Genomic DNA, 24342 nt, shown 5'->3' on the forward strand with positions numbered 1-24342 from the left:
TGTGTGTGAGAGAGAGAGAGAGAGAGAGAGAGAGAGAGAGAGAGAGAGAGAGAGAGAGAGAGATGAGGTGGAGAGAGAACAAGAAGGAGAAAAGGGTGAGAGAATAAAAAAATAGAGAAGTGTGAGGGGAAGAGAGATGAGATAGAACTCAAGGAAGATAATTAGGGCTCAAAATAGACAAAGACAATGATAGGGGAAGTAAGATGAGAGAGAGAGAGAGGAAAAGAAGAGGTACATGCATGTATACAAACATATATACATATATCTGTATAAATATATGTACATATAACTATAGATATGCCTATATACATACATAAACACATATTATCTAGGTATGTCTAAAACATGTGTAGTAAATGCTAAGTTTACAAGCATACATGATTATGTCTTCATAACCTGTACGGGTTTTGTGAAACAAAAAAACAAAGTTTTTAGTTCTTCATAACTCGTACGGGTTTTGTGAAACAAAAAAAAATATTTCTAGTTCTTCATAACCCGTATGGTTTATTTAGAACTGCAAATAGTACTTTTGGTTCTTCAAAACCTGTGCGGGTTTTGGCTTGGTAAGAGGGCTGGAAAATGACCCTAAGGCTTGCAAGCCCATTTTCCCCCCTTTTTTGTTCCTTTACACATTTTTTCATCCTCCACCATGATTTATTGACTTCATCATCATCAGGTTTACAAATGATGAAGTGGGTATCTCTAAAATTACCACCATAATCTCACACATCTTCTTAGTTTTCTGACCATATAATTTTTTTTAATTTTTGGACAACATTAGCATAGTAAACTTTAATTTTCTTTATCAGTGCCTTGACAGTCCTCATAGACATATGTCTACCATTTTTTTAATAAATTTTGATATACTTGACCAAATTCAAAATAAATTATATATTATTGTTCTACACTAGATTCTATACACTTTTTAAAAAAAATGCATTTTTGATTATTTTGATGCAAGTGATGCCCAGCACACGAACAGGTACCAAATTTTCAGGATGCGGTCACTTCCAAAAATCATAAAAAATAAAATACTCAACGGAAAATTACAAAAAAATACACAACTTCTATATCTCACTCTTACCTATCATCTTACCAAAGGGTTTTGCAAAATACTAAATCTAACTATATATTTTGTGCCACGCACGAAAATGGTTATGTTATACTTTTCTAAAAAAATCATGAACAATTTTTCGTGCGTGAAAGGTTTGACCCTCTTAATCTTATCCATTTTTTTTTAAAAATAGTAGTTTAGAAACTAGATTCAGAGTACTACAATTCGTATTCTTTTCTCAACTCCTAGTTTTGAGTGCATGACCTTCAAATAGCTCTTTGAAGTTCAAGTGTACCTGTTTTCAGAAAAACAAAAGTGGCCACTTATACCCCCCTTTTTGTTCACCATCTTGGTGCACTTACCCTTGTGAAGAAGGTTATGCTATTGAGGTTATCATTGTTGAGAGTTTAGCAAACATTCTCATTGCTTCTTTGCATAGCTTAAGTCATTTGCATCCATTTCTCATAGCAACACTTCACGTCATAGTCAACCATCTCCCATCCTCCATTTGACATTCTTTTATGCTGGTGGTCAATTTGAGGGCATATTTCTTGTAGTAATAGGCTCCTAAAGAGGAGGAGGACAAGGAAGAGTCATGGAATAGAGAGCATCATGGGGAAGTATCATATTCATTTTGTTTATTTATTTTATAACTAACTTCTTGTCCTAATCTTCTTTGATAAATCTTTGAATGGATTTGTCTTCATGTAATGCTTATGGTTGAAGGCTCTTTACTAACATGATTTCATATTGATTTATACTAGTCTAATTTCTAATGCATTTCATTTGGTGAACTTAACATGAAGTATGCCTATTATGAGCTTGTTTTAATAGATGTTTGTTGTGAGCTTGTTTTGGCGCCACTGGGAATACGCTTAATCAATAAGCTATACTTATGAGAAATATTATGTTTTCTTTGACTTGAAAGATGTAAATGATGTTATCATGAAGATTAGATAATATCTAGTCATTGTTCTCTATTTATGTTGCATATAAATTATGTTTTTGTGCATGTTCTTCAACTTGAATAAAATCTGAAAACTACAATCAAAATATCACTTTCATTGGTTATAAATATGTATTTCACATGCCTAGTATGTGATTCAACATTTTTCCTGCATATCTACCAAAGCATTTGTGACTATAATATCTGATGAATATTCCACTTTCATTTATACTTTGATCAATGTCCATACGCTATCCAAAGCTCATGTTTTAAGCACAGGTAAGTGTTGGATATTATTGAGTAGTTTTTTGGAATGATGTGTTGTCATTGATGTCAACATATTCTTCTATGTATTCCATGTTAGGTCCCAGGAAGGACAGCTAAGAGGGGGGGGGGGTGTGAATCAACTGTGAACTAGTTGTCAATAAATTGTAATCCAAATGCAAGTTATTCCAATTTAACCCTAATGCCGGTAAACCAAACGTAAGTGCCAATAAAACAGATTAATAGATATAGCATTACTTGTTTAACGTAATGCATGAAACATAAAGAGAAACAACATCCACAACACATAACACCGAGATTTTGATGTGGAAACCCGGTAAGGGAAAAACCATGGTAACATTCCAGTTTTGCAATTTTGACAGTGGTATCTCCTTCATTCAATGTCTCCAGTTTATCCCAAATAGCTTTAGTAGTAGATCAGTCTGATAATCCCATGATTTTGTGATCTGATAATGCGCTCAGAAGTGCTTCTCTTTCTTTGCAATCATTGTCCATGTCCTTAGCCAATGTTGGTGGATGAGGTTGATTCAGAATAGGAGCAACATATCCATTCTTTGTAACATCCCATATATCTCTTCCAATGCAGTTCAAATGTGTTTCCATTCTGATCTTCCATATGCCATGGTTAGTTCCATCAAGCTTTGGACTGTCCTTCCTGAAAATATTTGTTTCCATAGGATCTCCTCAAGCTATTAGGCTTTTGCAAAAAGAGGACTTAGCTCTAATACCAATTGTTAGGTCTCGGGAAGGATAACTGAGAGGGGGGGTGAATCAGTTGTGAACCAGTTGTCAACAAATTGTAATCCAAATGCAAGTTATTCCAATTTAGCCTTAATGCTAGTAAACCAAACTTAAGTGTCGGTAAAATAGATTAACAGATATAACAGTACCGGTTTAACTTAATGCATGAAACATAAAGAAAAACAACATCCACAACACATAACACGAAGATTTTGACATGGAAACTCGGTAAGGGAAAAACCACTGTGGGAAACCTTACCCACAATCAGATGATACTAATGCAGATAGTATGTGTATACAAATGGGGTCTGCACATGTAGAAAGGCCAAGTGCCTAGAGCTCACTGCTCAATCACAAATTAGGAGTCACAATGACTACATAATTGGATGGTTAAATCCAATGATAATGTACTGCTCAAAATAACATCTCCAATGCTGGATTCAATACCGATTAAGCTCTGAACATGAGTGTCAAAAACACCTTCATAACCTTCCTTCAACCTTCAAATAGTGTCTGCGTGATTCACACAAGGATCTGCTTATTTTCGCTCTTCAATATCCACACTCACTCATGATTACCATGATCTTCAATAAGATCTTACAATCATTTATACAAAACCTAAGACCAAATGAATATGTCGGCTCACTAAAGATATTACAATGAAATCAATTACAAATAAGTCTTGATGTGATACAACATGTCGGCTTAATACATTTGCCATAATATCCAATCGATAAACTGTCTTCATGACGTGTCATGCTGATCTGGAATAGATAACATGTACCGGTCTATAACCTAGACCTATCTGTTGGTAAAGGCAAATTTGTCAACCCGATTAGACCAATAAGAAAAACACCAAATCCAAACTTCCAATCCATGTCTTCGACATAACCAAATGATCTCCAAGTTATCATCGCTGCTGGTGAACAATATAGCCTGTTGGTGAACATTTATCGGTGACTGTGCATAAGTCACTAACCATATCGGTGAACCATAATGTAAACCTCCAAGAAGACAAGTGTTGACATCAATGAGAAAACAATTGCAACACATGACAAAGTCATCCATAATACCAACAATATCCCCCTTTGGCATTGATGGCAACACTAGATGGAAAAAACATCTAAGTGCCAAAAATAGAATGCCAAAACCAGTAAACCAATTAATCTCCCAAAGATATATCAATACAAAGTTTTGTAATAGAAACCAAAACCAAAACCAAAATACATATATCCAAAGAGTATATCTCTCCCTCAATGAATAATCTCTCCCCAAAGGAATAATGTTTTTCCATAGATATCTCTCCCCCTTTGACATGAAATGCCAAAGCAGTTAAGAATTCAAAACTTAACATTCTGCCAACTACTCCCCCTTAGAAGTATCTCTCCTCCATCAAAGTCGGAAAATGATTTTTCTTTAGTTCCTGCCGGTTTGATGCCAATCTTCAACATCTAAGTCTCTATTGGTGGGGAAATTACCCTGAGCTTCTCTCTGAGATAATCAAATGTTTCCTTAGGAAAAGGCTTTGTAAAGATATCTGCAATTTTCTCTTTTGTATTCCCATAAACCAATTTCACTTCATTTGCTTCAACATTCTCTTTCAGAAAATTATACTTAATATAAACATGCTTTGTCTTAGAGTGAAATACCGGATTCTTTGATATATCAATTGCATCTGAATTATCACAATAAATAATTATTGGTTCTTTGCATTTTACCTTTATATCCTTCAACATTTTCTTAATCCATAATACCTGAGTACAATTAGTTGCTGCTGCAACATATTCTAATTTTGCTGTTGATAATGATGTACAAGTCTACTTCTTGCTGATCCACGAAATCAATATGCTACCAAGAAATAATACACTGCCAGTGGTACTCTTTCTGTCATCTACATCCTTCCCAATTTGCATCGATGTATGCACATAAATCAAAATTTTCATCTTTAGGATACCATAAACCAAGATTTGTTGTTCCTTGTGGGTACCGGAAAATCCTCTTACTGCTGATTCATGATTTTCTTTAGGATTTCTTTGAAATCTAGATACAATACTGTAAAGCAGAAAAATCGAACCCTAGTCGTTCTCCCCTCCCCAACTCCGAGGAGAGAGAAGGGAGAGTCACTAGGGTTGATGGTTTTCACTTAGGAGGGACTTTACATTCAAAAGAGGGGTTGAAACCCACAAGATCCAATCCCATGCAATGCAAGATTGGATTCTATATGAGTTTCAAGGGTTGTGATAGCAAGGATACCCTCTTTTGTAAAGAATGTAGATAGAAAGATTGAACTAGGAATGCATGTAGAAGCAAGAAAGATTCACTTATAAATAGAGATAGGGATATGATATGAAGCTGCGGACCTGGAATTAGCAGTAAAATGTTGAGACGACGCTGTCCTGCAAATTTGAGCAAAAGTTGACGGGACGATGGCGCCCAGCGTGCACACGGTCCTCCGAAAAAATCCACGAAACGAAGGGGGATCTGTTCGTCTCTGCACAAGGATTCCAGATCTTCAATTTCAGCCGCATACCTGCAACCTACACACAGAAAAGTGAAGACGATTGGGGGGTTAGGGATTAGGGGTTTTCCCTTAGGTCAAACCCCGGTTTTGGAATTAACCAAGAAATGAGAAATGCTGTAAATGTAAATGACTGTAATGTAAAACAAGTACTAGTACCTTGTTGTAAGGATGTTTGTATCCTTATATGCGAAGGTATAGATGTTGTTGTTTGTTGTATGTTGTATGTTGTAGCATGTGATCTCCTCTTCAATGGTTGAATCCTTGTATTGAATGCAACACCTAGCCTTGAATGGAGACTTAGAATGATCAATTGCTTGAAGGAATGTTTGAATGCTTGAATGCTTGAATGCTCGAATGTTTGAATATCGTTTCCACGCCTTTTTTCCCTCCTCTCCAAAATGAGAGAGGAAAAGTAGTTTATATACTTGCCAATTAGGGTTGATAGACTAATTTTCCCGACCTTAGGCCGACCAGGAAATGTTATTTTCCAATTTGCAAACAAAAAGGCCCGAAGTCCCATAGGAGACCGGGCCCAAAATAGGGCCAGGGACCAGGGCGCTGGGCGCCATGGTCCTGGGGGACCAGGGCGCTGGGCGCCCTAGTCCTGAAGGACCAGGGCGCTGGACGCCCTAGTCCTGAAGGACCAGGGCGCTGGGTGCTCTGGTCCCACCTCCTAGGATAGCAGGGTGCTGGAAAAATGCAGTTTTTGATGTCATGAACAAGTTTCGGGGTCTCCATTCAGGTTCCATGTTGCATCGCCATCGTGAAGACCCAAATGCGGTCGAAATTGCAAGTGTCACAATTTTAGGACGCTACATTTAGCCCCCACTTTAGCGGGAGTATAAGCGTACGCTCATACTTCCGGTAAAGTACAAGGAAACAATATTGAACAACTTTCACCACGTCAAGGAGGCAAGATACACCAAGCCCCCAGTGGACTAAGGATCTTACGACTTCGATTGAAAAATTAAAAGGGAAGATCCTGAGGGAGAACCATGACTGTCAGTAGTAAGGTTCCCTCACTATGAGTCATGCAAGAAAGCTATAAAAAATTTTCAAGGCAAGGCTAAATTTACCAAGAAATTTTCAAGTATCTTGAAAAGATATGAACGGGATGTATGCCCCCCCTACGTTAAAGCGATATCACACGCCTCACCGGGGGTGATTGCTTTAAGGTAGTGATACATATAAGAAATGAGAAAGGAGCACGTTATCACAAGGATTTAGCCCCCAAGTGTGAGATAAGCCCAAGGATAATGGACACAAAACACAAAGCACAAGGTGACTTCGCTTTCCTCGGGGTCAGTATGCTGTATGATAATTCATGTATATCATATGTATGTATGCATAATTGTTCTTCATTCCCCAATCAAGGAAGGTCACCTAGAAGAAGGGAACACATGTGTCTTTTGAGTCAACATGAGAGAGACCAAAAGAGATCTCAATGTTTTGCATCGTCCTCAAGTAGACAACACTAAGGACAACAAATAGAAGAATGAGAATAACATATAGAAGAAGTAACAAAAGAAATAGAGGAGGAGAGAATCTGCTATGCTAATGAAACTAGTCTAGCACGTCATCTACCCCTCGATCTTGCTGATCAATGTTTTGGGAAGGTAGGGAACACGCTAGAGGAGGAACATCCAACACCGCAGATGGAGCTATCACAAGATCCAAACAAGGGCTATGTTCATATCCCAAGCCATGGTGTTCTTGTCTAGGAGCTAGGATAAGTGCTTTAGAAAATTCATTAGATAAATGGTTACCAATATCAACAAGTTCATATTCACTATCAGAATGAACAGGAGAAGTAGCATTTTCATCATGAATGACATTTTCATCTATATCATCATCAAGATTTATAAAAATAGGATCTTTAACTTGCACAGGATCAAGAGCATCATGCATCCTATGTTTAGGAGATTTCGGCTCAATCGTCCGCTGAGGAGAAAATGGAATAATGCTTGTTGAAGGTGTTTTTGGGGATTGCAAAGTTTGAGAAGCAACTGCCTGAGCTCTAAGACGACGCTTTCGTCGGCATTCACGTGCAGAACGATTTCATCTAGTCTTAGTAGGAAGTTGCAAAGATTGAGGAGGAGGAATATTCTCATCCTTATCACTTGAGTGTTTAGGTTGTGGTCTCTTAGGTTGAACAATAGGAGAAGAGGAAGGTCTCTTCTCTCCATAAGAGGAAGGAGGAGGAACTGCTCCATATAATGGAGGAATATTTGGTTTAGGAAGGAGACCAAGCCCATCATGACGAGGAGGTATAGGTCTACTTTTAGGAAGTTTATTAGATATAGGCATAGTCACATCCATAGGGATGGGTTGGGAATCTTCTTGAGGAAAGACATTAGTTTTATCTTTCAAAGGAAGAACTTCCTTGTCAAGAATGATGGGAATATCAAGTTTGGGTGTTCTAGGCTCACTTAGAGATAGGATCATATCTTTTTTCCACTTTTGATAGGATTTGAAAAGATGATCACTTCGCGGAGGAAGAGATTGGAATTGTTTAGGCCAAAAATAATCAATAGGAACACTAGGAATTCTTTCAGCTGGTTTAAAGAGACTATGATTGATAGTAACAACTTCACCATTATGGGGAAATTTCAAACACTTATGAATAGGAGAAGCAATAGCTTTCATGGAAGATAGCCAAGGATAGCCTAGCTTCACACGAAATTGTTCGGATGATGGAATAATAGCAAAGTCCACATCAAGGGATTTGTTATGGACCTCAATAGGTAATGTAATAGAACCAATTGCAGGAGAAGAAAATGCATCAAATAGTTTCACAACCACATTTGTTTCGTCATAGATTACTTGATTCAATTGCAAAGTAAAAAGAAATTCTTCAGTAATGACATTAACCATGCAAGAAGGATCAATAAGCACTCCATGGCAAGGTGTATTTTTGACTTTTGCAACTATATATAAAGGACCATCAGGTGCCCTGATAGTTTCACTAGAATCAAATGTGATGGAAGGTTCTTTAAGGATTTTCTGCTGCTCCACAAAGTTAATCACATTCGGAGTCATGGACACAAGATCATCAGGTGAGACAGAGGAATCATTAGTATCAATCGCATTAGAGGTATGAGAAGGCAATGGATCAGTAAAAATCTAAAGATTTTGGTTAGGAGGAGCTACAGATGTATTGCCTTTATCATTCACTCCAGAAATAGAGATAGTATTATTATCAATCAAATCTTGAATTTTACCCTTTAAAGAAAAACATTTTTCAGTATCATGCCCAGGTTGACGATGAAATTGACAAAAAGATTTGTTATCAAAATAAGGTGAAGTAATCTTTGCAGGATCAATTTGGCTTATAGGAGGAAGAGTAAGCACATTTTGTTCCAATAACTTATTCATAATACTATGCAATGATTCATTCAAAGGAGTAAACTTTCTTTCTTTCTTGAAAAACTTAGAAATAGGAGGCGCACCTGATGCTGCATTCACATTGTTGTTGATGATGTTTTCATTGAATTTAATGGACTCTCTGTTCAGTTTAAACTTCCCAAATGGTTGTTGACTACTATCACCCTTATCACTCGGAGCCATAGGATGTGATTGTTCCATTTGACTCACAGTCAGTTGATAATTGTGAAGAGTTGCGCACAACTGTTGGAAAGAAGTAAACTCAGAAAATAAGAGTTTTTCTCTAATGTCTTTTTGTAAATTAGAAATAAAGATTCTTTGAATATCATTGTCAGGCACTGGAAATGAAATTTGAGCATACAAATGCTTATATCTACCAATGAAATCAGTCACTTTTTCTTTAACACCTTGTTTACAATGCATTAAATCAATCAAAGTAACTTTAGGACTTATATTGTTTTGAAATTGTTGAATGAAAGCATTTGCAAGTTGTTCGAAAGAAGTAATAGAATAGGAAGGCAATGAGCAATACCATTGTAGGGCTTTATCTCTTAATGTTCTAGTAAACAGTTTTGCAAGCAACCTTTGGTCATAAGCAAAATCAGTACATATTGTTTGAAAGGTCTTAACATGTGTTAGAGGATCACCCTTACCATTATAAAGCTCCAAATGCGGAATTTCAACATGTTTAGGGGGAATAGCTCGAACAATATCAAGAGAAAGTGGGCTCGCAATATCAAATGTGGGCACACTAAACTTAGATTGATTCATAGAGGCAATTTGTTGCTATAAAGAAGAGACAGTTTGTGCAAGATTGTTAATGGTTGCTTCAGTTGAAGAGTTCATATTAGATGTGTTAGATTGTGATGGAGGTGTTATGTTATTGAAAGAAGGTAGAGAGTAAGGTGGTGGGACACTATGATAGTTAGTCATAGGAGATGATTGGACAGGAGGAACACTACAAGGAGGAATGGAATGGTTAAATGAATTGCCCCCTTGTGTCATGTTCATTTGTGGAGATATGAGAGGAACACTCACTGAAGGAATGAATGAAGAAGTTGGATTGAATGAAGGAAGAGGGTTGATTGAAGAAGAGGGATTGCCCCCATGACTGGTGATCATAGGCGAAATGTCTTATGTTTAAGTAGTCATTATGTTTGATGTAAAAGTAGGTATACTAGCAATAGGAGTTGTCAAAGGAATAGAATGATTGTCTTGAGTAGGAGGTTGTGTATAACCCAAAGTTTCAGCACAACTCTTCATAGGCATCACATTTGAATCCACAATGTGTGCAATACCACGCAAAATATCAATTCCATTCTTATCACTTTGAAGCATACGTTTTAGACCCTCAATTAAAGGAAGAGCTTGACTATCAGGGTATTCTTGAGACATCCATTGTCGAAAATCATCAAATTGGTTATCTAATTTTGAAAGTTGTTCTACAGAAACCTCATGGAGAGCTTCTTCATCATTAAGAGGATTAGAGGAATTACCCATGTCCTCGTTAAAAGGGCCATTCAAATTAGGTTCCATCTCCTCAGTAATTAAACCTTGGAAGGACTTAATTCTAAGGCTTCGTCTAACGGGAATAGTGTAAGTAGGACTTATTGTTGTAAAACTCATGCACTAAAGAGAGAGAGAAGATTTTGAATTTTAGAGGTAGCAAATTTCAATAAAATCAGCCAATCTCCTAGATTTAAGCTGTTAAATACAATCAGGACAATCTCCCGAAATTTCGGAAAAAATGTCCGGGACCGTGGCGAACGGAGTGCACACGGTCCTCGCAACTTTTTTCGAAATTTGCAGGGATGAAAGTTATGATGATTTTACAGCTAACCTGAAAACATTGAGTGATTTTACGATTTGTAGATAGGCCAAATTAAAGTTGCAATCTCAAAATTGAACCCTACCAAGATTGTCGAAAAATGCAAAATTTGAATTTTGAAAAAGAGAGGGAAACTGAAATTTTGAATTTTATGATTTTAGAGGGAATACCAAAAGCAATGCAAGTTTTGAAATTTGAAAGTTGACTCAATTTCATGCAAAATTCAATTTTGAAAATGGAAATCAAAGTTGTTGTAATTAAGCACTTAATTTCAAAAGTCACAAATTGCAAAAATTTGAATAAATCACTGAAATTTCGAATGAATGATAACACACTTTTCAGATTTAGGACTGTAAGAAACACAATTTTGACACAAATTTCAATTTCAACAATTTTTGAATGATTAGAAGCCTCAATCCAAGCAATCGCTAAACCAACTTTGACTATAATTTTGAAGGTGTTAAAATTGATAAAATCAGCCAAAATTCTGGATTTTAGCAGAAAAATACAGTAAGATCTAGCTCCCGAAATTTTGGAAAAAATGTCGGGGACGATGGCGCTTGTGGTGCACACGATCCTCGCAACTTTTTTCCAAATTTTCAGGGATGAAAGATATTATGATTTTATTGCGGAATCCAAAGTTACAGCTGATTTGGAGATGTTTTGATCAGTGAAATTGTCGGACAAAGGTTGAATCAAGAGGGTTTCAAAAATTAGGGTTTTGACACTTAACCACTTAATTAACGCACAAATATGAATTGATAATTTGTAATAGAAGGGCAGATCTAAAACAAGCATTAACAATTAAACATTTCACAAGTTTAATTACTTAAAAAGAAAATTTAGGGTTTTTATGCAATTAACCTCTAAAATTTTGCAAAAGATCAAACATGGAAATGTAATCAAGGAATCCAATTTTCAGATCTAACTATGAATAATCAGAAAGGATGTTCACGTTGGGTTCACCAAAATGTAAAGCAGAAAAATCGAACCCTAGTCGTTCTCCCCTCCCCAACTCCGAGGAGAGAGAAGGGAGAGTCACTAGGGTTGATGGTTTTCACTTAGGAGGGACTTTACATTCAAAAGAGGGGTTGAAACCCACAAGATCCAATCCCACGCAATGCAAGATTGGATTCTATATGAGTTTCAAGGGTTGTGATAGCAAGGATACCCTCTTTTGTAAAGAATGTAGATAGAAAGATTGAACTAGGAATGCATGTAGAAGCAAGAAAGATTCACTTATAAATAGAGATAGGGATATGCTATGAAGCTGCAGACCTGGAATTAGCAGTAAAATATTAGGACGGTGTTGTCCTACAAATTTGAGCAAAATTTGACAGGACGATGGCGCCCGGCGTGCACACGGTCCTCCGAAAAATCCGCGAAACGAAGGGGGATCTGTTCGTCTCTGCACAAGGATTCCAGATCTTCAATTTCAGCCGCGTACCTGCAACCTACACACAGAAAAGTGAAGACGATTGGGGGGTTAGGGATTAGGGGTTTGCCCTTAGGTCAAACCCCGGTTTTGGAATTAACCAAGAAATGAGAAATGTTGTAAATGTAAATGACTGTAATGTAAAACAAGTACTAGTACCTTGTTGTAAGGATGTTTGTATCCTTATATGCGAAGGTATAGATGTTGTTGTTTGTTGTATGTTGTATGTTGTAGCATGTGATCTCCTCTTCAATGGTTGAATCCTTGTCTTGAATGCAACACCTAGCCTTGAATGGAGACTTAGAATGATCAATTGCTTGAAGGAATGTTTGAATGCTTGAATGCTTGAATGCTTGAATGTTTGAATATCGTTTCCACGCCTTTTTTCCCTCCTCTCCAAAATGAGAGAGGAAAAGTAGTTTATATACTTGCCAATTAGGGTTGATAGACTGATTTTCCCAACCTTAGGCCGACCAGGAAATGTTATTTTCCAATTTGCAAACAAAAAGGCCCGAAGTCCCATAGGAGACCGGGCCCAAAATAGGGCCAGGGACCAGGGCGCTGGGTGCCCTAGTCCTGAAGGACCAGGGTGCTGGGCGCTCTGGTCCCACCTCCCGGGACAGCAGGGTGCAAGGAGGGATCAAGCAGGGTGCTGGAAAAATGCAGTTTTTGATGTCATGAACAAGTTTCGGGGTCTCCATTCAGGTTCCGTGTTGCATCACCATCGTGAAGACCCAAATGCAGTTGAAATTGCAAGTGTCGCAATTTTAGGACGCTACAAATACATACTGTATTCATTATAATAGGTGTTGTTTGTGTCAAATACAATAATCTTCCAATCATAGATTTGTACCTTGTCGGATTAATAGGAGCTGAATCATCCTTCAATGTCAATTTATCAATTGTAGTCATAGGAGTACTTACCGGTTTGGAATTTTCCATACCAAATTTCTTCAAAATTTCCTTCAAGTACTTTCTTTGACATATGAATATACCTTTATCTATTTGTGAAATTTGCAAACCTAGAAATAATTTTATCTCTCCAATCATAGAAATTTCAAATTCTTTTTGCATTTGATTAGCAAAGTCCTTACACAATCCATCTTCACCTCCAAAAATGATATCATCTACAAAGACTTCAATAATGAAAATACCATCATTGGTAACTTTGTAATAGAAATTCCTGTCAGCATTACCTTTTGTGTAACCAAGCTTCAAAAGATATTTATCCAATCTAGCATACCAAGCTCTGGAAGCTTGCTTCAATCCATATAAAGCTTTCCTTAACCTGCAAACCATATCCTTATTATCTATCAAAGAAAATCCATCAGGCTGTTCAATGTAAACTTCCTCCTCAAGATCTCCATTCAGAAATGTATATTTTACATCCATTTGATAAATTTTATAGCTCTTATAAGTTGCAAATGCAAGAAATTGTCTAACTGCTTCAATTCTGGCTACCGATGCAAAGGTTTCATTATAATCTATTCCTTCTTTCTGTGAATAACCTTTTCAAACTAATCTTTCTTTGTTTCTGATTACTTCTCCGTCTTCATTAAGTTTATTCCTAAATACCCATTTAGTTCCAATTACATTTTTGTCTTTAGGCCGGGGAACCAATGTCCAAGTATTATTCTTTTAAATTTATTCTAATTCATCTTCCATTACTTTTATCCAATGTCCATCCTTACATGCTTCAATAACATATGCTGGTTCAACTTGAGAAATTAAGCATACCTCTTCATTTGCGAGTCTTCCTCTAGTCATAACACCTTGATTCTTGTTTCCAATTATCTGATTCTCTGAATGATTCAATCTTACATACCTGGGTTTGTTCTGATTAACATTGACAGGTTGTTGTTCTTCAGTCACTGTTGAGTTTTCTTATGATGTCGGTGTGACTGGGTCTTCATTCTATACTTGTGGAGTCTGTGTCAGTTCATTTATAATCATTTCAACTGTCGATTCTATAGATCTTGAATCTCCTCTAAAGTGTTCATCTATCTTCACATTAGTACTCTCAATGATTTTCTATAACTTTTTATTATAACATCTATATGCCTTGCTTTTAGATGAATAACCAAGAAATATTTCTTCATCTCTTCTAGGATCGAATTTGCCAATATACTCATCTCTTCTAATATAACATTTGCTTCCTAATATTCTGAAGTGTTTAAGAGTAGAAATATGTCCAAACCATAGTTCATAAGGGGTCTTACCGATTTCACTTTTCATGTGAAATATGTTGAAAGTATAAACTATTGTATTCATTGCTTCTCTCCAATACACATGAGGTAGATTTTCTTCCATTAACGTTGTTCTTGCTACATCCAAAATAGTTATGTTCTTCCTTTTCACAACTCCATTCTGCTAGGGTGTCCAGGGTGCTGATTGTTGTCTTTTGATTCCATTCACTTCACAGAATGCATTAAATTCCTTTGATGTAAATTCTCCTCCTTGATTTGATCTCAAACATTTGATTTTCTTGTCGGTTTCATTCTCTACCATTGCCTTGAATATCTTGAATCTTCCAAAAGCTTCTAATTTCTTCTTGAGAAATGTATCCCAACACATTCTAGAATAATCATCAATTATTAGCATAAAGTATCTATCTCCTTGTAGACTTGTTGTTCTTGTATGACCACACAAATCAATATGAATTAAATCAAGAATATTATTTGATTTCTCAATAATGCTCTTAAATGTTGTTCTAACTTGCTTTCCCATTTGACATTCCTTACATACTGGATTATGAGGTTTCACAATCTTAGGTAAATCCCTTACTGCCTTAGTTGAACAGATCTTTACAATACAATCAAAATTCACATGACAGAGTCTTTTATGCCATAACCAACTTTCATCAATGTGTGCAATAAAACATGTTTTATCACTGGTATTCAAGTGAAAGATATTACCTTTAGTCTGATTACCGGTTGCAATCTGCAATCTAGTTCTGTTTATGATTTTGCATTTCCCATTCTTGAACTATAACTGAAATGCTTTTTTCAGTAACTGACCAACACTCAAAAGATTATTCTTTAAACCTTCTACATAATAAACATTGTTAGTATTATGCTTACCATCCAAAGATATAAGGCCTTTTCCTTTGATTAAACAAGCTTTATCATCTCCAAACCTTACTAGACCTCCATGAATTTCTTGAAAAGATAAGAATTTTCTTTTATCACCTGTCATATGATGTGAGCATCCGGAATCTATAATCCATTCATCTTTTTCTTCAATTTTGGCTACCAGTGCCTGCTCTAGCAGTTTGACAATAGGTGTCGGTTGATCTTCCTTTATTGCAACAAAAGCCCATCCGTTATCTGCTAGATCTTCATCTGAGTCATCTATAGCACCTTCATCTGCATAGTAAAATGACTTGTCTCTGTTTTTCTTGAATCTATATCATTGATATCCAGGGTTAGGTTTATATGATATTTTTGCTTCCTCCCTTAGTCTTGCATGTCTATCAGGACATCTAGATGCCATATGACCAACTTTATTGCAATTAAAACATTTAAAAGGTGCTTTACCTTCATACTTACTTTGTGTTGGAACTTTAGGCATTTCCCTTGAAAATAGTGCTTCAAATTCTTTTGCATAAAGTCCTTTCCAATCAGTTTTGTTAGATGATGATGATGCTGATGAAGATGCTTTGAAAGCTAAATCATGTTTTATAGTAGCCACATGACCAAATTATTCAAGCTCAAATGCTGAAAGTTTTCCAACCAAAGTATCTCTAGAAACTGAAGTATTAGGCATTGTTCTCATTTCATTAATAGAAATTACTTTCATTTTGTAAGCCACTGGAAATACTCTTAAAACTTTAGATACAATTTCATCTTCACTTAAGGACCCTCCACAACATTGTATTCCTAAAATAATTTCACTAACTCTTTCCATAAATGCATAAATTCTTTCATCTTCTTCCATTTTCATACCTGACCCGGTAACATTCCAGTTTTGCAATTTTGACAGTGGTTTCTCCTTTATTCAGTGCCTCCAGTTTATCCCAAATAGCTTTAGTAGTAGATCAGTCTGATAATCCCATGATTTGCTGATTTGATAATACGCTTAGAAGTGCTTCTCTTGCTTTGCAATCATTGTCCATATACTTAGCCAATGTTGGTGGATGAGGTTGATTCAGAATAGGAGCAACATAGCCATTATTTCTAACATCCCATATATCTCTTCCAATGCAGTTCATATGTGTTTCCATTCTAATCTTCCATATGCCATAGTTAGATCCATCAAGCTTCAGATTGTCCTTCTTGAAAATATTTGTTGTCATAGGATCTTGTCAAGCTGTTAGGCTTCTAGAAAAAGAGGACTTAGCTCTGATACCAATTGTTAGGTCCCAGGAAGGACAACTGAGAAGGGGGGGATGAATCAGTTGTGAACTAGTTCTCAATAAATTATAATTTGAATGCAAGTTATTCCAATTTAACCTTATTGTTGGTAAACCAAACTTAAGTGTCGGTAAAAAAGATTAACAGATATAACAGAACCTGTTTAACTTAATGCATGAAACATAAAGAGAAACAACATCCAAAACACATAACACAAAGATTTTGACGTGGAAACCTGGTAAGGGAAAGACCATGGTGGGAAACCTTACCCACAATCAGATGATGCTACTGCAAATAGTATGTGTATACAAATGGGGTTTGTACATGCAGAAAGGCCAACTGCCTAGAGCTCACTGCTCAATCACAAATTAGGAGTCACACTGACTACACAATTGGATGGTTAAATCCAATGATAATGTACTGCTGAAAATAGCATCTCCAATGCTGGTTCAATACCGGTTAAGCTCTGAACATGAGTGTCAAAAACACCTTCATAACCTTCCTTCAACCTTCAAATAATGTCTGCGTGATTCGCACAAGGATCTGCTTATTTACGCTCTTCAATATCCACACTCACTCATGATTACCATGATCTTCAATAAGATCTTATGATCATTTATACAAAGCCTAAGACCAAATGAATAGGTCGGCTCACTAAAGATATTACAATTAAATCAATTTCAAATAAGTCTTGATGTGATACAACATGTTAGCTCAATACATTTACCTCAATATCCAATCGATAAATAATCTCCATGATGTGTCGTGCTGATCTGGAATAGATAACATGTACCGGTCCCTAACCTAGGCCTATCTGTCGGTAAAGGCAAATTTGTCAACCCGATTAAACCAATAATAAAAACACCAAATCCAAACTTTCAATCCATGTCTTTGACATAACCAAATGATCTCCAAGTTATCATTGCTACCGGTGAACAATATAACCTGCTAGTGAACATATACCAGTGATTGTGCATGTCACTAACCATACCGGTGAACCATAATGTAAACCTCCTAGAAGACAAGTGTTGACATCAATGACAAAACCATTGCAACACATGACAAAGTCATCCATAATACCAACATTCTAGTTTTGCAGTCAAATTGAATGAGTTGGTTTAGCTTGTGTGTTGTAGATGAGCTGATGTAGATTAATGGGTTTTGAGATAATTATCTCTAGTTGATTCAGCATAAGTTTTAGTAATCCACATAATGATTTGATTAGTTTATGAGGTCCGGTATTGAGGATGTTATTCAGTTGTTTGTATTATTCAATATTCTGGTTTATGCTCCATATTGCTCCGGAATTGTAATATCCTTAGTTGCGAATGTGTGGGATGTATTATGGACATTGATGTGTGTCCTTAGCTTGATTGGTTCATGATTTAGAAATCCATAAGCGAATCTTGTAGGTTGACAGTTAGTTATGTTGGTGTTCTTGAGCTTTGGTAGAGAGATGATGATGATTCTAGTAATCCGAGTTGTTGTGGTGCAATTTACGTTGCTTGTGAATGTTTCTAGATCATGTTCTATGTTTATTGGTGGTCCACATTGATTATTGTGTGCGTTATTGAAAAAAAAAAATTCAGGTGATGTTCTTCATGCTATATGACATTCTTGGTGATTGTAACGTGTTGCGGATGATCGAGGCATAATTATTGGAGGTGTTTCATATTTGTGGTGGTTTTTTAGGTCCAAACTATGTCTTAGCCAACATATTTTTGGTCTGCATGTGTTGTTATAGCGTGTGTGATTATATTTTTATAATATGTAGCGTCTATTGAGTCGACCTATATTTCATGGGTTGATGACTTATATAGATGAATGTAATCATAATTAAGAGGAATCATGCTATGTGTGAATATTGTGTCAATCATTTAGTAGTAGGGAAGTTGTGCGAAGAAGTGTGTTGTAGAGAAAATTTGACAGTGAGCGTAACTAGAACTGTACTCAAGCATATGGAGGTGCTATTTTCATAGTTCATGTAATATGAAGTGTTGGCTAAATGCTTTTGTATGTTAGTGAGACTTCTTGTAAGGCAGTGAGCCTTCCCTAAGGGTTGTAGCCCTTTTGGGTTTCTTGTTTGAGCAGTGAGCTCTAGGCAGTGTGCATGAATGAATTTGCATTCCCCATTGTAATATTTACATTTATGCCTATCATGGTATTATATCATTGTGGGCAGGTTCCCATCATGGTTTTTCCCTTTATCAATTTTTCCACGTAAAAAATATTGGTGTTATGTGTGTTATTGATTTGGTGTTGTTTCATTCTTTAAACTATTAATTATCAGATTTGATTGTGATTTAAGTTGTTGTAAGTTTTTGAGCAAACTGATTCACCCCCCCCCCCCCACCCTTAGTTTCATTGTTGCCAACAATTGGTATCAGAGCTAGATCCTTCGGAAGAAGCTTGACCGCTTGAGGAGATCTAGGATGGCAACCTTTTCTTTCAAGAAGGATAGTGTGAGATTTGATGGAATGAACTACACTCCCTGTAAAATCCAGATGCAACGTCATTTGAGATGCATTGGAGAAGAGTAATAGAAGATTACTAAGAATGTATATAATGTTCCTCAAAATGGTCCTACTACTCTAGATGAGATAAATGAAGCATAATTCAATATTATAGCTAAGGAAGCATTGTTGAGTGCCTTGTCTGATTATGAGATGACTAATGTGATGGACTTAGAGATTGCTCATGAAATTTGGATAAAATTGGAGACCTTGCATGAAGGTGATATTCATGTGAAGATTGCTAAGTTGTAGAACTCTAAGGGAAAATATGAGAACTTGAAGATGAGTGAAGATGAGATATTACTTCTTTTTATGCAGAAAGTGAATGAGCTCGTGTGTGGAATCAGATGTGCCGGTGGAGTATTAGAAGAATCTGAGATTGTTGCTAAAGTATTGAGATCATTGCCTTCTTCTTACAAACATAAAGTTGCTGCTATTGATGAGATCGGGACTATGACAAACATGACAAGATACATGTTGATTGGTAAACTTGTTGCTTTTGAGTTGAGTGAGTTTGGAGACTCTCTTCCTAAGATTGAATCTACATTCAAAGCTACTATTTCCGGGAAGCAGAGATATGATCCAAGAGAAAGTTCTACAAGAGTATCTAGATATGAGAAAGAGATGAAAGAGATGGAAGATGAATAAAGAGAGCTTGAGGAGCTTGAAGCACTTATTGCCAAAAGATTGCCTAAAGGTGTCAATAAGTATGAAGGAAAGTTACCTCTTAAATGTTTTTCATGTAATAAGATAGGACATTTCACATCAATGTGTTTGGAAAGAGAGAAATCCTAAGAAACTATTTAAGCCATATAAGCCTAAATATTAGAAGAAGTGTTATTATGTTGTTGATGAAGGTGTGAGAGATGATGAGTCAGATAAGGAAAAATCAAGAGATGAATTTGTGTTCATTGCTATCAAGGAAGATGATCCTTTAACTAGAGATTCTACAAACTACATTAATCGAGAGAAAGATTTGACTGCTAAAGTTGAGGAAAAAGATGAGTGGGTAATTGACAGTGGTTTCTCTCATAATATGACAAGTGATAAGAGTGAATTTGTAAATATGGAAAAGTATGATGGTTATATAGTAAGATTTGGTGATAACAAAGTTTGTGTAATTTGTGGTAGAGGTTTTATTTCTCTTGATGGTAAGCACAATACTGGATGTGTTGTATGTTGAAGGTTTAAAGCATAATCTTTTGAGTGTTGGTTAGATGATTGATAAGGGATATAACTTGCAATTCAAGAATGGAAAATGTGAGATCTTGAGTAGCTCTGGAATTGAAATTGCATCAGGTACAAAGACTAAAGGTAATATCCTTCACTTGAATGTTGGTGGTAAAAGTTGTTTGATTGCTCAGATTGATGAAAGTTGCTTATGGCATAGAAGAATGTGTCATGTAAATTTTGATTGCATGGTTAAGATAAGTTATAACCAAGCAATGAGAGATCTACCAAAGTTAATAAAGCCTTCTAATCCGATATGTAAGGAATGTCAATTAGGGAAGCCGACAAGAGTTACTTATAAGAGAAAAAAATATAATTCTTAATGGATTGTTGGATCTTGTACATACTGATCTGTGTGGTCCTTCTAGAATGAGAAGCTTGTAGGGTGACATGTATTTCATGTTTCTAATTGATGATTATTCAAGAATGATGTGGGTTACCTTCTTAAGGGAGAAGTTTGAAGTGTTGGAGAAGTTCAAGATTTTCAAAGTTGGAGTTGAAACTAAGACTGGATTGAAGCTGAAGTGTTTGAGATCTAATACAAATGGAGAATTCACTTCTAGTGAGATTAATGCATATTGGGAAGAGCATGGATCTTAGAGACAATTATCTTCTCCTAGGACACCACAACATAATGGTGTTGCAGAGAGAAAGATTAGAACAGTTTAAGAAGCTGCTAGAACCATGATGATTGATAGAAATGTTCTGCATGTGTATTGGAGAGAAGTTGTGAGTACTACAGTATACACTCTTAACCGGGTAAATGTTAAAGGTTATACTGGAAAGATTCCTTATGAATTATGGTTTGGTCATGCCCCATACTGTTAGATACTTCAAAATTTTTGGTAGTAAATGCTATATCAAAAGAGATGAAGATCATGGAAAGTTTGATGCTAGATGTGATGAAGGATTTTTTCATAGTTATTCTACTAAAAGTAAGGACTACCAGTGTTATAATAAAAGTTTCAGAAAGATAGTTGAAATTACTAATGTGAAGGTTGATGAAGGTGATGTAAGACAGATCAGATCTTGTGGATATGATTCTAATGATCAGGATGCCAGTTCAAATAAAGGAAAACAAGTGCACACTCAAAGTCAAGTTCACATTGATCCAAAAAAGTTAGATAATGAAGAGAAAGGTGCAAATGCTTATGCAAAAGAAAGAGTTCAAGAGCCGGAAATTCAAGAAAATCCTAAAACTCCCAAGTATGTGAAGTTGAATCATTTAGAAAATCATATTATTGGTGATAAGAATAAAGGTGTGATGACTAGGAGAAGACTTGTTGAAGAAATTTGTTTGATTTATAAGATTGAACCTAAAAATGTTGATGAAGCAAGTAAAGATGAAAATTGGATTAAAGTTATGGAAGAAGAATCGAATTAGATTGAGAAAAATGATACATGGATTCTTGTTCCTAGACCTAAGGATAAAAATGTAATTGAAACTAAATGGGTATTTCGAAATAAGTTGAATGAACAGGATTAAGTTATTTGAAATAAAGCTAGACTTGTTTGTAAGGGTTATTCACACGTGGAAGGAATTGATTATGAGGAGACTTTTGCTCTAGTAGCTAGAATTGAAGCTGTTAGATTATTTCTTGCCTATGTTTCTCACAAGATTTCAAGGTTTATTAGATGGATGTCAAATTAGCCTTTCTTAATGGTTAGTTGGAAGAAGAAGTCTACATTGAGAAACCAGATGGATTTTAGTTGACAACTGAAAAGGACATGGTTTGCTGGTTGAAGAAAGCATTGTATGGATTGAAGCAAGCCCCTAGAGCCTGGTATGCTAGATTGGACAGTATTTGATGAAGCTTGGATTGAATAAAGGTACTGCTGATAGTAATTTTTATTTCAAGATTGATTAGAATAACATTTTTATTATTGAAGTTTTGTTGATGACGTTATCTTTGGAGGAAATGATTTCCTATGTAAGAATTTGCTGAAGAGATGCAAAATGAATTTGAGATATCTATGATTGGTGAAATGAAATTCTTTCTAGGAGTGAAAATTACTCAGTTGGATAAAGGTATTTTCATATCTCAGTCCAAGTGTTGAGGACATTTGGTTTTGAAGACTCTAAATGAGTTGGTACACCTATGTTGATCGAATGTAAGTTGACAATTAAAGATGACGATTCATCGAAACCTAATTAGACCAGATATAGATCTATGATTGGTGGATTGTTGTACTTAACTCAAACTAGACTTGATATAATGAATGTTGTGTGTCATGTTGCTAGATTTCAAGTTGATCCTAAGGAATCTCATGTTACTACTATAAAAAGGATATTCATATATTTGAAAGGGATAGTTGATTTTGGTTTGTGGTATCCCAAGAATGATGACTTTACCTTGAGTTCTTTTACAAATGTTGATTGGGCAGGTGGCGTTGATGACTGAAAGAGTACTACTAGTGGTGCATTTGTTTTGGGTAAGAAGTTGGTCTCTTGGGAAAGTAAGAAGTAGAATGCTATTTCTTTATCTGCTGCAGAGGTTGAATACATTGATGCTGCTAGCAATTGTACTCAAGTAATTTGGATTAAGCGGATGTTGAAGGATATATGAGTTATTTATGATGAGCCTATTGCTATATACTGTGATAATTCAAGTGCTATCAATATTTCAAAGAATCCAATGTTGCATTCCAAAATAAAGCATATATCAATCAAGTTTCATTTCTTGAGAGAGAAGGTGAATGAGAAAGAAGTCAGATTGGAGTATGTATCTACAAAGGAATAAATTACAAACATATTTACAAAGCCTTTGCCCAAAGATACTTTTGAGTATCTCAAAGAAAAGTTAGTGGTGATTTTCCCTCCTGATGAGAACTAAGATACATAGATTTGCATTAGTATGGTGAACTTCACAGAGATATTTTATGATCCAGATTGATGAGTGAGGATGCTACATAGGGGGAGTAGTCAGTGTTGGTGTTCAGTGCTTCAGCTATATAGATTTGTGAAGCTAATTCAAAGGGGGAGAGAATATTGATTCCTGAGCCTTTGTCATTGATGTCAAAGGGGGAGAGAAGAGCATGTGAAAAACCCCGAAGCATTTTGAGTAGGAAATCAAAGATTTGTGATTTGAGTTGTTTGTCAAAGGGGGAGCTGATCCTTGTGATTTTGAGGGAGATTGTTGTGAGTTGATTTCTTTTTTTGCATTGATTGTTTTTCACATTCATATGTTGCCATCAATTCCAAGGGGGGAGAGTGTTAAATATTGTTGAGTAGTTTGCTGAAATGATGTGTTGTCATTGATGTCAACATATTCTTCTATGTATTCCAATGTTGCAGTCAGATTGACTGAGTTGGTTTAGCCTATGTGTTGCAGATGAGTTGATGCAAATTAATGGGTTTTGAAATAATTATCTCTAGTTTATTAAACAGAAGTTTTAGTAATCGACGTGATGCTTTGGTCAGTTTATGAGGTCTGGTATTGAGGATGTTATTCATGTATTCATGTTATTCGGTATTATGATTTGTGCTCCATATTGCTCCAAAATTATAATATCTTTAGTTGCAGATGTGTGGGATGTATTTTGGACATTGATGTGTGTCCTTAGTTCAACTATTTCATGATTTGGAAATCCACAAAGTGAATCTTTCAGGTTGACAATCAATTATGTTTGTTAGTAGCAAACAAGAAGGAAGACTGAGAAGGGGGGGTGAATCAGTCTTCACCAAAATAACAAACTTAACCACCAAAAATAGATCTAATAAACTACAACCATAAGACATATAGGAAAATTGAAAGCACAACACACAACACCAATATTTTGACATGGAAAACACAGTTAAGGGAAAAACCATGGTGGGAACCTACCCACAGTAAGATGATACTCTACAGTAGTATGTGAAAATATTAGAATGGGGAATGCACATGCATCCAGTCACACTACTCAAATATAATGGCCCAAAAGGATACAACCCTCAGGGAAGTCTCATTGACTTACAATAAAATTTGGATTACAATCCAGAAGAAATGAACTGAAAGAATAACATCTACAAATGTCTGATTATAGTTTCGGTTAAGTACAGTTGTTTGCTCTGCA

Source organism: Cryptomeria japonica, chromosome 5, assembly GCF_030272615.1.
Source record: "Cryptomeria japonica chromosome 5, Sugi_1.0, whole genome shotgun sequence".
NCBI lineage: Eukaryota > Viridiplantae > Streptophyta > Pinopsida > Cupressales > Cupressaceae > Cryptomeria > Cryptomeria japonica.